This window comes from Salvelinus namaycush, chromosome 16, assembly GCF_016432855.1.
Source record: "Salvelinus namaycush isolate Seneca chromosome 16, SaNama_1.0, whole genome shotgun sequence".
NCBI classification, from domain to species: domain Eukaryota; kingdom Metazoa; phylum Chordata; class Actinopteri; order Salmoniformes; family Salmonidae; genus Salvelinus; species Salvelinus namaycush.
The window spans coordinates 1,388,856-1,405,174 of record NC_052322.1 but is presented as its reverse complement, the minus strand read 5'-3'; the positions used below and the strand labels follow the sequence as shown (position 1 = coordinate 1,405,174).

General features: G+C 41.1%; 1 pseudogene; it reads right to left on the bottom strand.

Moving 5' to 3' along the window:
• LOC120060845 overlaps positions 1–16,319 on the bottom strand; it is a 31,868-nt pseudogene that overhangs the window by 9,212 nt on the left and 6,337 nt on the right.

Sequence of the window (16,319 nt, the reverse complement as noted above, 5' to 3'; positions counted from 1 at the left end):
CACATGTTAACCCTACAGTAAAATTGTGATTAAAACATACAGTATTGAAATTGTAAAGTGTATGATAATATTATTACATACCACTTCTCTCTCCGCTCGTAGAAAAGAAATATCAGGCTGAGGTTGGCCGCCGTTTACACCAATCGCTGTTGAGAACAGAAGGGAATATGCCTCGCATCCATTTCCATTCATTGCCTAGTTGGAATTTCCTGCATTCAGAATTCCTGCCCACTCTAACTCCCCACACACCTTCCCCCAACACACACAATGTAATCTCTGTATTCCTGAAGATCTTTTACCTTAAATACCTCTGCCAGTGCCTAATTTCTCCCCTCTCTCTCTCTCTTCCTCTCTCTTCCCCACTCTCCTCCTTTTAGCCAATTCGGTTCAAAGCATTTCATTGACATGGCAAACATGTAAATTGCCAGAGCATGCACAAACATTGGCTCTCAAACAAAAAGGATGGTTCCCATCTACATACCTCTGATTCCTGGGTAAGGTGGAGGGTTGAAAGGCGGGGGGTTGGGAGCATGTGGGATGGGGGGGCTCGGAATTCGGTAGGGGTCCATCATTGCTGCTTTGGTATTTTGGGGAAGAACAGGGTCTATCGGAGGAAGTCTGGAGGAAAAGGAGAGATTTTTTTTAACCAGGGCACTCATACTGTATCATGCACCTTTCTACCTTCAAGGGATAGTTTTTGTAAAGCAACTTTGTAATTTGACTATATGGTTAGAATCCAGCAGATAAAACACAAATGAAACTACTTCCAGCAAAGGCCTGCCACTATCATGAATATGATTCATGCAAAAAATGCTGTTCCCAAGACTTAGGTCATGACTGTTGCTAATAGCAACCCTTAATTCAACACCATGGGTAACTCCCTTCAGTAAATGCACATGGAACTGTGACATATTTCATCTCCTTGGTAAATAATGATTCAAAGGCACCCACCACCTCCCTCTCAAATGTGCACAATAGGGTTACAATAGGAGGTCTTGAAATGAAAGCACAAACAATCTTGATCAGTGATAATGTAGTAAAAAAGGTACTGTAAAACAATTGAATGTAAGATTTAACAAGCAGAGGTACACATATCAATATTGACGTGGGCCTAGTGTGACTAATACACATATAAAACTATCTAGAGCTAAAATGACAAAGCTAATGTATTCCTCAACAACTTTAGACAGACTTGGAACAACAGATTTAGACAGATAAATAGTTCTGTCACGTTTACAGGTCAAGACATTGTCTGACATTAGTCTGTTTGCTAGCCCTCGAAGACATACATCAACTCTTGGGGGGGGAAAAGGGTTCCAAAAGGGTTCTTCGGCTTTCCCGAAGATGAAAGAATGGTACATTCTCAGCAACTTCTCAGTCATGCAAACACTTTTGATGGCATCCAGCACTTCGGATTTGGAAAGAATGGTGGAGCGAAGCGGAGGCCACCAGAGGCGAGTGACGGGGGCACGGTGTTGAGGACGATGGAGTAGCACCTGGGGAGGGGTGCTCCATGGCGACAGAGAGGCGACCGGAGGCAGTGCAGTGGGAAGATGGCAGCGCAGTGGGAGGTGAGTTACAAGTGGATCTGGAATTCAATGAGGCCTTTGGGAAGAAGGGCTTACATTTTGTGCACTTAAACGTCCGAAGCCTACTACCGAAGATCGATGAGATACGCCTGTTGGTTTGCAAATCAGAGATGTCTTATGTTTTACTGAGACATGGTTGGATTCATCTGTTTGTGACTCAGAAATTGAGATAAGTAATTACTCTGTTGTCAGGAAGGATCGGAATCGGAACGGTGGGGGGATATGTGTGTTGGTAAGATCAGACATTGCTTTTAACGTCAGATCGGATTTAAACGCTGATCTGGAGATTGTCTGGCTGGATATCTGCCTTCCCAAAACCAAGCCGATTTTGTTGGAGGGGTGTTATAGACCGCCCAAGCAGAATGCATTCTATGAAGGTCTTGAAATTGTGTTGTCAAACTGTAATGATTCCCTGTTGAAGGAAATACTTTTGTTAGGGGATTTCAATACTGATGTCTGCAAAAAGAATAGCCCAACCCACAATGTAGTTATGCACTTTCGTAGATCACTTGCTCTGACCCAAATGATAAAAGATCCCACCAGGGTATGTGAAACAGTGCAAAGTACTATTGACTTAATATTGGTATCTGATAAATCTAAAATATCACAGAGTGGAGTAATAGTCTATGGAATCAGTGATCATTTTATTACATTTTGCACAAGGAGGATTTTTAAAGATATACTTAAGTGTCACAAAACCGTTAGAATCAGAGGATTAAAAAAGATACTGTGTTGAAAAGTTTAGGGAGGAAGTAGGTAAAATTGACTGGTCACCTGTGCTAGATAGTGTAGGGGTAGACAGTGGCTGGGAAGTCTTTAAATGTAGATTCCTAGATGTGGTGAATGTGATGGCTCCCATTAGACGGGTCAGGGTAAAGCAGAGATCTAGCCCTTGGTTTCATCATGAGATTCTAGAATCTATCCAGGCAAGGAATAAGGCTTTTAAAAATGTTAAGAACTCTCAAGAACAGCATGATTTTGTCCTATATAAACGTCACAGAAATGAAGCACAGAGCAGGATGGATGAAGCTAAGAGGGGTTACTTTGCTGAGAAAATAATTGAGAACAAAAATGACCCTAAAAAGCTTTGGAAATCATTTAAGGAACTAGGCTGTAGTAGTACTACCAGAAACAAACTAAACAGTATTGGACTGAACATCAAAGGGGAGATGGTATATGAAAAAGCAGAGGTTGCCAATGAATTCAACTCTTTTTTAACTTCTGTTGCCAGCAAGCTGGTTAGCAAGCTGCCCACCAGTTCTGGTTTGTATGGAAGCAACCAAGTCAAGAATTATTATGTAGAGTTAGAGGTTCAGCCAAACTCTTTTTCTTTTGCAAAGGTAGCAACAGCCAAAATAGTCAGTATGCTGCCAGAGTTTAAATGCTCCAAAGCCACAGGCCTGGATAATATTCCTGCAAGGTTTCTTATAGATTCTGCTGAGCTAATTGGCCCTTGTATTACGCATATCGTTAATCTCTCTCTTGAACAAGGTACCTTTCCCAGGGACATGAAACAAGCTAAAGTTATACCTCTGTATAAGAAGGGGATCAAGTCTGACCCTGGGAATTATAGGCCTGTATCTATACTCTGTGTAACATCAAAGATCCTGGAGAGAATTGTACATGAGCAAATGTATGAATATGTTAACAAACAGGGTCTAATGTATGATTTTCAGTCGGGTTTTAGAAAAACATACTCCACTGATTCATGTCTACTTTACTTGACTGACTTCATCAGGAAAGAGATTGATGAGGGAAATCTGTGTAAAATGGTACTGCTTGAGCTACAGAAGGCCTTTGATACAGTTAAACACTGTCTCCTAATCTCCAAACTGGAGGCACTGGGGTTAAGCAGTATCCCTCTAGGCTGGGTAAAGTCCTATAAATCAGGAAGGGAGCAAGTAGTAGAGGTTCACTGTCTCAGGCAAAACCAATGAGTTGTGGCGTTCCGCAGGGGAGCGTGCTTGGGCTGTTTTTATTGTATATTAACGATATGAAAGATGCTTGTTCTTGCTGTCTTTTTCTTTATACGGATGACTCTACACTTCTGATGTCTCACAAAAGTAAAACTATGTTGGAGAGCATACTTAGCACAGAGCTTACTAACATTAGCAAATGGCTTGGAGATAATAAGCTATCTCTGCACTTAGGGAAAACTGAGGCAATTATTTTGGGATCCAGACCTAAATTGAGTAGGTTCTCTAAAATCAGTGTGGAATTAGGGGGCGAGGTGCTGACTACTAAAAAAATATGTATCCTAGATGGAAGCTTGGGAAGTGTGAGCATGGCCAATAAAGTGCTAAGGATGGTTAATGCCAGGACTAAGTTTTTGGCTAGAAAGTCCAAGCTGCTTGATAAGGACTCCATGAAAGTGCTAGCTACTGTCCTCATTCAATGGCATTTTGACTATGCTAGTACTTCCTGGTTTGGGGGCTTATCTAAACTTATGAAGGGGAAGCTGCAGATAGCCTAGAATAAGCTGATCAGGGTAGTATTGAAGGTGAGTCCACGTACTCACATAGGCAGGAGCTGCTTTCAGAAACTGGCTGCCTGTTGAGCCTAGGGTGTCCCAGATTAGACTAGGTTTGGTTTACAGGAGTATTTATGGTCCTACGCCCAGATATCTAAGTGATTTACTTTCCTTGTGTTAGGGATGCACACAATCACAGCACCAGATCAGGTGTTGCTGATGTGTGCTTATACAGGTTCAGGATTAATGCTGGGAAAGGTACTTTCTTGTATACTGGAGCCTCAGAATGGAATGAGTTGCCTCTGCCCATAAAAACAACGTCCTCTCTTGGCAGCCTTAAAAATGTAAGAACCCTTTCCACAGAGGGTTGTACATGGAACCCAAAACGGTTCTACATGGGAACAAAAAACGGTTCTTCGAAGGGTTTTCCTATTTTTATTTTTTTAACTTTTATTTAACCAGGAAACGCCCATTGAGACCCAGAGTCTCTTTTTCAAGGGAGAGCTGGCAAAGAAGGCAGCAACAATCAATACATTACAGAATTAAAGCATACACCAATACAATACAGTACAACAACATGATCCAGCTTAAAAAACGCATTTACACTACACTCTGTAACAGGGTCTTCCATCAAAAGTCCTATGGGGACAGCCAAATAACCCTGCAAGGTTCTAGATGGCACCTTTTTTTCTAGGATTGTACTGTACACAAAGTACTATCTACTCAACAATGTGCATTCCAATGCAGTGCATCATTAAAAAAATATACACCAGGTAGCATCTACATGATATCTTACCTTTTCTGTGTGTCTTTTAAATGTCCTTTAACTGTGGGTTTCAAAGTAATTCTGAGTATCAAGCCTGCGTCAGTGAACTGCCACCATTCTCTCTCCTCTCCTCCCTACCACAATGGCCTTGTTCTCTCAGTCACACCTTAAGTTATGTAAAACCGGTCAAACGAGTCTGTTCTCTATAGTTCTCAGCTGCTCACTCACTCCCATCCATCTCTCTCTCTCGCTTGCTTGCTTGCTTTCAGTCTGACGTGCATACTTTCACTTTGGCCGACATCCATATAGGAACTGAGAATGGATGACAGAGGTAAACAACGTAAAAGTAATCCATGGCTGTGGGACATTTCTACTTCCTTAAAAGTATCTATTATCTTTTAAATCTCTCTGTGTATGTGTAAAATAAGGGTTTTAATTATTTATTTATTTGTATATAAAAAAAAATATATATTACCAATGTAGAAAAGTCTGTATACATACAATAAGTACATAAATAGACAATGATAACATATGCTAGAGGATACAACAAATTACAGATTATACAAAGACCTTAAAATAAACACACATATTGATTGATTTAACAGCTTCCTTATTAGAAGAATGTAGAATGGTCTTAATGTATTGCTCGAAATCCTTATAGAAAACAAGTGTTTTTTATTAGTGAATTTACATTTATGAATATGAAATTTTCCATTAGCATGATTAGATTTATGAGGTAAAATCGTTTTTCTTTATCTTTATTATGGTTAAGGAAACCTAGCAGCACATCCTGCCATAACAAACAAAGGTCATCAAGAATATTAACAATTATAAAACTGTGAATATCTTTCCATAATTGTTTTACACGTAGACAATGCCAAAATAGATGCGAAACTATTTCTGGATGCTCAACACAAAAAGTACAATCAATGTTAATGTCTTTTTTGAGTTTCTTCAGGTAATGATCCACAGGGTAATACTTATGGATCATTCTGAAAGAGACCTCTTTGACCTTGTTAACAAGCAAGTATTTGTGTGGTAATAACCAGACTTTTTTCCCCCAACAGATATTGAGTAAAAGAAGGGATGGGAATTGTTTCTCAGTGACGATAGCGTCACAACGATGGATAGATGAAACAGGAAACCTTTCCAACTCATCCTGCGTTAAAACAACACGTTCAACATTTCAAATGGCCAGAACTACAACACCTCCCATGTAACCATAGCTCATTAAGCAACAAGGACCGAGAAGGTGTGGTATATGGCCAATATACCATGGCTACAGGCTGTTCTTAAGCACGACAACACGGAGAGCCAAGATACAGCCCTTAGCTGTGGTATATTCGGCCGTATATCACAAACTCCCGAGGCGCCTTATTGCTATTATAAACTGGTTACCAACGAGGTTAGGGCAGTAAAAATACATGTTTTGTCATACCCGTGGTTTACGGTCTGATATACCATGGATGTCAGCCAATCAGCATTCAGGGCTCGAACCACCCAGTTTATAATGTCAAATATACAAATATACAAAAACAAATCTGAAGACTAAAGTGCTTTTAAATCAGTAGAATCATAAAGGTCATATGTACAAGCCCCTTAACCGAAATGTAATTTGTGTTTGTTAATTAGTAAGGCATTTTCCTATTGTTCACGCCACACAAACCGATGCTGGCACTAAGACCACACTCAATGAGCTGTATACGGGCCATAAGCAAACAGGAAAACGCTCTTCTCCTTTTGGCCGGGGACTTTAATGCAGGGAAACTTAAATCCGTTTAACCTCATTTCCACCAGCATGTTAAATGTTCAACCAGAGGGAAAAAAACTCTAGACCATCTTTACTCCACAGACGCGTACAAAGCTCTCCCTCGCCCTCCATTTGTAAAATCTGATCATAATTCTATCCTCCTGATTCCTGCTTACAAGCAAAAACTAAAGCAGGAAGCACCAGTGACTTGGTCAATGAGAAAGTGGTCAAATGAAGCAGATGCTAAACTACAGGACTGTTTTGCAAGCACAGACAGGAATATGTTTCGGGATTTTTCCGTTGGCATTGAGGCGTACACCACATCAGTCACTGGCTTCATCGATAAGTGCATTGATGACGTCGTCCCCACAGTGACCGTACGTACATACCCCAACCAGAACCAATGGATTACAGACAACATCCGCACTGAACTAAAGGGTAGAGCTGCCGCTTTCAAGGAGCGGGACTCTAACCCGGAAGCTTATAAGAAATCCCATGATGCCCTCCAACAAACCATCAAACAGGCAAAGGGTCAATACAGGACTTAGGTTGAATCATACTACACCGGCTCCGATGCTCGTCGGGTGTGGCAGGGCTTGCAAACTATTACAGACTACAAAGGGAAGCACAGCCGCGAGCTGAACAGTGACACGAGCCTACCAGACGAGCTAAATTACTTCTATGCTCACTTCGAGGCAAGTAACACTGAAACATGCATGAGAGCATCAGCTGTTCCAGATGACTGTGTGATCACGCTCTCAGTAGCCAATGTGAGTAAGACCTTTAAACAGGTCAACATTCACAAGGCCACAAGGGCCAGATAGATTACCAGGACGTGTACTCCGAACATGCGCTGACCAACTGGCAAGTGTCTTCACTGACATTTTCAACCTGTCCCTTACTGAGTTTGTAATACCAACATGTTTCAAGCAGACCACCATAGTCCCTCTGCCCAAGAACACTAAGGTAACCTGCCTAAATGACTACCGACCCGTAGCACTGCTTTGAAAGGCTGGTCATGGCTCACATCAACATTATTATCCCAGAAACCCTAGACCCACTCCAATTTGCATACCGCCACAACAGATCCACAGATGATGCAATCTCTATTGCACTCAACACTGCCCTCTCCTACGTGGACAGAAGTAACACCTATGTGAGAATGCTATTAATTGACTACAGCTCAGTGTTCAAGACCATAGGGCCCTCACAGCTCATCACTAAGCTAAGGACCCTGGGACTAAACACCTCCCTCTCCAACTGAATCCTGGACTTCCTGACTGGCCGCCCCCAGGTGGTAAGGGTAGGTAACAACACATCCGCCACGCTGATCCTCAACACGGCAGCCCCTCGGGTGTTTGCTCAGTCCCCTCCGGTACTCCCTGTTTACTCATGACTGCATGGCCAGGTATGACTCCAACATCATCATCAAGTTTGCCGATGACACAACAGTGGTAGTAGGCCTGATCACGGACAACGATGAGACAGCCTATAGGGAGGAGGTCAGAAACCTGGCTGTGTGGTGCCAGGACAACAACCTCTCCCTCAACGTGATCAAGACTAAGGAGATGATTGTGGACTACAGGAAAAGGAGGACAGAGCACACCAAGACTGTTGTGAAGAGGGCACGACAAAACCTATTCCCTCTCAGGAGACTGAAAAGATTAGGCATGGGTCCTCAGATCCTCAAAAGGTTCTACAGCTGCACCATCGAGAGCATCCTGACTGGTTGCATCACTGCCTGGTCATTTTAACTGCTCGGCCTCCGACCTCAAGGCACTACAGAGAGTAGTGCGTACGGCCCAGTACATCACTGGGGCCAAGCTTCCTGCCATCCAGGACCTCTATACCAGGCGGTGTCAGAGGAAGGCCCTAAAAATTGTCAAAGACTCCAGCCACAATAGTCATAGACTGTTTTCTCTACTACCACACGACAAGCGGTACCGGAGCGCCATGTCTAGGTCCAAAAGAGCTAATCAAAGGGTTACCCAGACCCCTCTTTTATGCTGCTGCAACTCTCTGTTGATTATCTATGCATAGTCACTTTAACTCTACCTACATGCACATATTACCTCAATTACCTCGACTAATTGGTGCCCCCGCACATTGACTTTGCCCCTGTACCCCCTGTATATAGCCTTGCTATTGTTATTTTACTGCTGCTATTGAATTCTTTTACATTCATTTATTATATATATATATTTTTTTACTTATCTAATTTTTACTTAACACTTATTTTTCTTAAAACTTCTTAAAGCATTGTTGGTTAAGGGCTTGCAAGTAAGCATTTCACTGTTGTATTTGGCGCATGTGACAAATAACATTTGATTTGATTTGATATAAAGTTACTTTTTCGTCCCACTACATCGTATTGTGACCCCCCATGTTGGAGTCGCAAATTTCCTCTACCCACTGTCCTATATATACAGTGCCTTCAGAAAGTATTCATACCCCGTGACTAATTCTACATTTTGTGTTAAAGCCTGAATTCAAAATGGATTAAATGGATTATTTTTCTCTCACCCATCTACACACAATACCCCATCATGACAAATTGAAAACATGTTTTTAGAAATTTTTGCAAGTTGATTGAAAAATAAATACCTAATTTACATAAGTAGTCAATACATGTCAGAATCCCTTTTGGCAACGATTACAGCTGTGAGTCTTTCTGGGTAAGTGTCTAAGAGCTTTGCACGCATGGATTGTACAATATTTGCACATTCTTTTTTAAATTCTTCAAGCTCTGTCAAGTTGGCCACTCAGGAACATTCAATGTCGTCTTGATAACTAATTCCAATGTATATTTGGCCTTGTCTTTTAGGTTATTGTCCTGCTGAAAGCTGAATTTGTCTCCCAGTGTCTGTTTGAAAGCAGAATGAGCCAGATTTTCCTCTAGGAATTTGCCTATTCCATTTATTTTTATCCTAAATTAACTCCCTAGTCCTTGCCGATGACAAGCATACCAATACCATGATGCAACCACCACTATACTTGAAAATATGAAGAGTGGTACTTGGTAATGTGTTATATAGGATTTGCCCCAAACAAAACACTTTGTATTCAGGACACATTTTTTATTTCTTTGCCACATTTTCAATCGATTAGTATTGTGGAGTAACTACGATGTTGTTGATCCATCCTCAGTTTTCTCATGTCACATGAACTGTTTTAAAGTCCCCATTTGTTTCCTTCTTATCCGGAAACTGAGTTAGGAAGGACGCCTCGATCTTTGTAGTGGCTGGGTGTATTGATACGCCATCAAAAGTGTAAATAATAACTTCAACATGCTCAAATGGATATTTAATGTCTGTTTTTTTTTTTTTTTTTTACCCATCTACCAATAAGTTCCTTTTTTTGAGATGCTTTGGAAAACCTCCTTGGTCTTTGTGGATAAATCTGTGTTTGAAATTCACTGCTCGACTGAGGGAACTTACAGATAATATTACGTATGGGGTACAGAGATGATATACTCATTCAAAAATGATGTCCAACACTATTATTGCACACAAGAGTCCATGCAACGTATTATGTGACTTGTTAAGCCCATTTGTACTACTGAACGTATTTAGGCCTGTCATAACAGAGGTTGAATACTTATTGACTCAAGACATTTCAGCTTTTCCTTTTTTATTCATTTGTAAAAATGTCTAAAAACATAATTCCACTGACATTATGGGAGCATTGTGTGTCGGCCAGTGACACAAAATCTAATTTTAATCCATTTTGAATTCAGAGTGTAACACAACAAAATGTGGAAAAAGTCCAGGGGTGTGAATACTTTCTGAAGGCACTGTACATCACGCCAACTGTACTGATGAGGAGATGTACAAAGCATTATGGGTTCTGTGTGTCTCTGAGTCGGGAGGGCCTCAGGGACGGACTCCAGAACGATCTGCTGGCTCCACAGCTTCTCTGCCCAGGCCAGGAGGGACAGACGCAACTGGGATTCCTCCACACTCTTCACTTTGCCATTCTGCACGGAGAACATCACTCGGTGCTACACAGGAGAGAGGAAGAAGAAAAAGAAGGGGATGAGGTGGAGAGATTTGGGATATTTCCAAGGAAGTACAATTAGAAACCACATCTACACAGGTATGTACATTCATGTCTTGGTGATGATAACACAGTATAACGATGGTTATATAACAAATTCGGATACGACGTAACATGAAAACATTGAAGAAATGTTTTTTTTTTCTTCAATGTGACTTTTACTTCGAGGTCTGTGTTTTCCTGGAGGTGGAAGGTTTGAGAGGAAATGGTTACTTGATAAAAGTGAAGGCCACTGTCGAAGGATGATGAGACGGAAGGCCTTCTTGTTCGTAAACCATTTAGAACTTTGCACCGGATGGTGTCGTCAAAATCCCTTTGTTCTGTGATGGGTGCAGTTAATTTGGTATTGTCAGTCGCCAATGAGTTTTAGAGCCACCTGCTTTGATTGTAGCTATTTGCTGTCCTGAGTTAGTCTGGCTAACACCTAACTCAAAGTCCTCCTGACTTCAGAGGCTGGAAAGGCTATTTAGATGTTGTCGGCACAGTGCATCGATAATGAAGGGGATGTGTTTTTTTTACTGATTGGTTCTCCTCTGTGTCTTTCTCAGTCAAGCAACCACACAGTTAGGAGCGCCACATGACATTTAGGAGCACCAGAAAATATATTTTTAATTTTTACATTTTTAATTGAGTTACAGCCTTGGGCCTATATGACTTCTGTCTACTTTTGAAGCACATGTTGTGCCTTAGAAACTAATACGTAACACTGTAAAGACATTAGTTTATTATAAAAGCTCAAATGTTGATACCTGTTATTGACAGTACAAAGTCATTTGTTGAATATTAGGTTTCTACATTGTGTAAAAGCACTACGGTATTCTCCTACTGAGATGCATTACATTGAAAATTGTACACTGTCTCTTTAAAAACGTCAGGTTTGTAATGATGACATGCAAAAGATCTGTCATTCATTCATTGCTATGCTATGAACATTGATCTCCTGAAGAAACTACCCCTTTTTCCTTTCTTTCTGTGCCACCAAATGTTTGGATATACTAGTAAAGTCATGAGGTAAAATGACTGAACAAGGTGTAAACAAATCGTTAACGCGCACAACTATGACGCTACTGAATCTGCACTCACTTTTTTCTCTAGGGCAGGGTTCATCTACTAAAATCAGCCACTTACCGACTTTTTTTTGAGTGGATGGTCATGTGGCCGGAACATAATTACCTTGCTTACATTTGCATACAATCCCATATACTCAGTGGACCTTTAATTAGGTATACCACCCCATTCACAAAAATGGTTATCTCCTACAGACATTAGTCACATGGCAATGGCTTACTATATAAATTAGGCAGACAGGCATCGAGGCATTCAGTTACCGTTCGATGGAATGTTACAATGGACAAAACGAGTGACCTAAGCGACTTTGAGCGTGATATGATCATTGGTGTCAGGCGCGCCGGTTCCAGTATCGATCCAGCATGTTTGGTTTGTTCTGGATCGAATTGTATGACAGCGTGTTCCAGCTCCCACCACTATCCAGCAACTGACAGCGATTTTATTTGACTCCCCAAGTTCTTTGAGCAAAACAAATTAAACGTTTTTTACCCCCCGCCAATATCCAGCAACTTCGTACAGCCATTGAAGAGAAGTTAGACAACAATCAACAGCCTGATCAACTCTATGCGAAGGAGATGTGTCACGCTGCATGAAGCAAATGGTGGTCACACCAGATACTGACTCGTTTTCTGATCTTTGCTCCTACTTTTTTTAAGGTATCTGTGACCAACCGATGCATATCTGTGTGCCCAATCATGTGAAATCCATAGATTTGGGCCTAATGAATTTATTTCAATTGACACATTTTCTTATATGAACTGTAACTCAGTGAATTCTTAGATATTGTTGCGTTTATATTTTTTGTTCAGTGTAGATGGTGTACCTAAAAAACTGGCCACTGAGTGTATATCTCTCTATTATGGGTGGCAATACTTTGGAACAGATTTCCAAAATTAAAATCATTTGGATCTGATTTGCTGGTGTTTTTACAGTATTTTATGGCCAACAATAAAGAATAATACAATACATTTGTTTTGCTAAGAGAACTTGGGAAGCCAAATTGGTCGCACTTTAGAGCCCCTCACTGGGTCAGTTCAATCTATCCCTCTCACTAACCTGTGATTTACCCACCCAACAGGTTTGACCACAGAACTGTGAGACAGCTTGTAAGGAAGGACATCACTAAATCATTAATTTATTCCTCGCAATACTCTGCCCGGGATTCTGAGAAACAAATATATGGCAGAGCCAAGCATGCAGGCCGGTCTTAGCCAGGAAGATGTGCTTTGATAAACATCGGGCTTATAGCCTTTGCAAGTATGGAAGCTGGGGATGATTAGCCAGGACACCAGGGTTAACACCCCTATTCTTACAATAAGTGCCATGGGATTTTTAATGACCACAGAGAGTCAGGACACTCATTTAACATCCCATCTGAAAGATGGCACCTTACACAGGGCAATATCCCAAATCATTGCCCAGGGGCATATTTTTTTAGACCAGTGGAAAGAGTGCCTCCTACTGGCCCCCCAACAACACTTCCAGCAGCATCTGGTCTCCCATCCAGGAACAGACCAGGACCAACCCTGCTTAGCTTCAGAGGCACGCCAGTAGTGGGACGCAGGATGGCGAACAGAACGTGAACTGCATATCTGGCAGCTTCATTAAATAGTAATTGACGTTGAGACTGGTGTTTTGCGGGTACTATTTAATGAAGCTGCCAATTGAGGACTTGTGAGGCGTGTGTTTCTCAAACTAGACACTTTAATGTACTTGTCCTCTTGCTCAGTTGTGCACCGGGGCCTCCCACTCCTCTTTTTATTCTGGTTAGAGCCAGTTTGCGCTGTTCTGTGAAGGGAGTAGTACACAGCATTGTACGAGATCTTCAGTTTCTTTGCAATTTCTCTCATGGAATAGCCTTCATTTCTCAGAACAAGAATAGACTGACAAGTTTCAGAAGACAATGCTTTGTTTCTAGCCATTTTGAGCCTTTAATCAAACCCACAAATGCTGATGCTCCAGATACTCAACTAGTCTAAAGAATGCCAGTTTTATTGCTTCTTTAAATTAGCACAACAGTTTTCAGCTGTGCTAACATAATTGCAAAAGGGTTTTCTAATGATCAATTAACCTTTTAAAATTATAAACTTGGACTAGCTAACACAACGTGCCATTGGAACACAGGAGTGATGGTTGCTGATAATGGGCCTCTGTACGCCTATGTAGATATTCCATAAAAAAATCAGACGTTTCCAGCTACAATAGTCATTTCCACCATTAACAATGTCTACACTGTATTTCTGATCAATTTGCTGTTATTCTAATGAAAAAAAAGTGCTTTTCTTTCAAAAACAAGGACATGTCTAAGTGACAACAAACGTTTTGAACGGTAGTGTGTATCTGACTGTCACACCCTGGCCTTTGTTATATTGATTTTCTTTATTAGTTTAGTTAGGTCAGGGTGTGACATGGGATGTTTGTGTGTTTTGTCTCGTTTAGGGTGTGTGTATTGTTTAGGGGGTTTTGTATAGTGTATGGGGTTGGGTTAAGTAGAGAGGTTTAGGAAAGTCTATGGTTGCCTGGTTTGGTTCTCAATCAGAGACAGCTGTTTATTGTTGTCTCTGATTGGGAGCCATATTTAAGGCAGCCATAGGCTTTAGGTGATTGTGGGTAATTGTCTATGTTGAACGTTGGTAGCTTGTGTGTGCACTTTCGTTTATAGCTTCACGGTCGTTTATTGTTTTGTTAGTTTTGTAAGAGTGTTTCGTGTTACGTCTTCGTCTAATAAAAGGAAGATGTATGTCTCTCACGCTGCGCCTTGGTCCGCTTATTATGACGATCGTGACACTGACATTTTGTTTGCAATATTGACCAATAGGCCTACTTATATAATTTTTTTCATTTTATGAACTTTTTCACTATTCTAGCACAGATACAAACTGCAACCACATTTCTATGGTCATAAGGCTAATATGAAAACATGTCAAATGACATGAATATGGGAAAGTGTAAAAGATATATATATATATTTGCATCAAAAAATGAATGAAATGCATCAAAGGTCATCAGGTAATAAAAGTGTGTATAGAAAAAATATATCTGCATTGTTTTCAATTGCGGTTTGTCAGAGTCCCTTCAAAACGTGTCCCGCCAAGCTTGGGTCGTAGAGGGGAATAGAAGTCTTAGCTTCCAAGAATGGGGTCACGATAGCTGATAGACCGAACAGTTCAAAAGCTAGAGCAAAATTCAGAGGAAGACAACCGAAACCGCTCTGTTTGTCACAACCCGAGACAGTCACAACCACTAAATAACGCACATCAGAGAAGGGCCTCGATTGGAGGAGGAAGGCAAGATAGGAGACATGATGTATTAAACGAAAATATGCCAACTTCATGAGGCCCCTGATGATGTGAGCCTCAAGCAATTGCCTGAGTTGCCTAATGGTAAGTCCGCCACTGACTGTCAAGAACATTTCTGAAATTTCACACAAGCTTAATGTGTAACGAACATCGTCTGGAGAAGGAGAAGAGGAAGAGGACCAAGGTGCAGCGTGGTAAGTGTTCATTTTAATTTAAATCGAATAAACTGAACACTGACCAAAACAACAAAAGACGACAAACGAAACGAAACAGTTCTATAAGGTATACACACAAAACAGAAAACAACCACCCACCAACACAGGTGGGAACAGGCTACCTAAGTATGGTTCTCAATCAGAGACAACGATAGACAGCTGCCTCTGATTGGGAACCACACCAGGCCAAACACACAGAAATACAAAACAAGGACAACATAGAACACCAGACATAGAATGCCCACCCAAACTCACGCCCTGACCAACCAAAGTAGAGACATAAAAATAATCTCTACGGTCAGGGCGTGACATTATGTAGCTACCAGAGTATCTTATTTCCAACTCATCAATGTTGGGGTTAATCTTAGTGTGAGAGTGCATGACAATAATTCCAAATAAATAATTCATTAATTAGTTTTACAGCATTATGGTTGTTGCATTAAATCTGTGAACCGTGCTATGTGTGTTCTAATCACTTGCCTCCAATCCTTGACCTGAAATCCACTGGTTCCCAAACAAGTCTGAAATATACCAAAGATGACAAATGTGTCTCATTCAGTGTGGCAGCAGCTTTCTTAATCCTCTTTCCTCTCTGTTACTCTTGGTATTTCCCAGTAAGGGAAGGCTTTCCAGTGGGGTGTCACCTAACCCAGCCCAGCCCACTCAACCTAGGGATAATAACATTTACGCACACGCACGATGGGCCTTTTTGCATAATCAACAATGTGAGGGAGTTCCTTTTTGATGTGAGAAGTAAACCTGGACTGTCAGGTAGAAGAAGGGTTGAGGGTCTGTTCAATTATTGTAATTAAATATTCCCCTGGAGTCCTTTAAAGAAATCAAATACTATTTTCAGGTCAATTTGACATGATGCATTTGCTCCTTTGCTTACCTTTTTTTGCTTGTGGCTCACTCTCTGATGATTAACCTAGTGTAGACCTACAAATATCTATGGGATTCAATATGATAGCTATGATAATTCAGATGCATCACTAGTAATTTTGTCAAAAGCTTCCCAGCTATAGGCTCCCGAGTGACGCAGCGGTCTAAGGCACTGCATCTCAATGCATCGCTACAGACCCTGGTTCGTTTCCAGGCTGTATCAC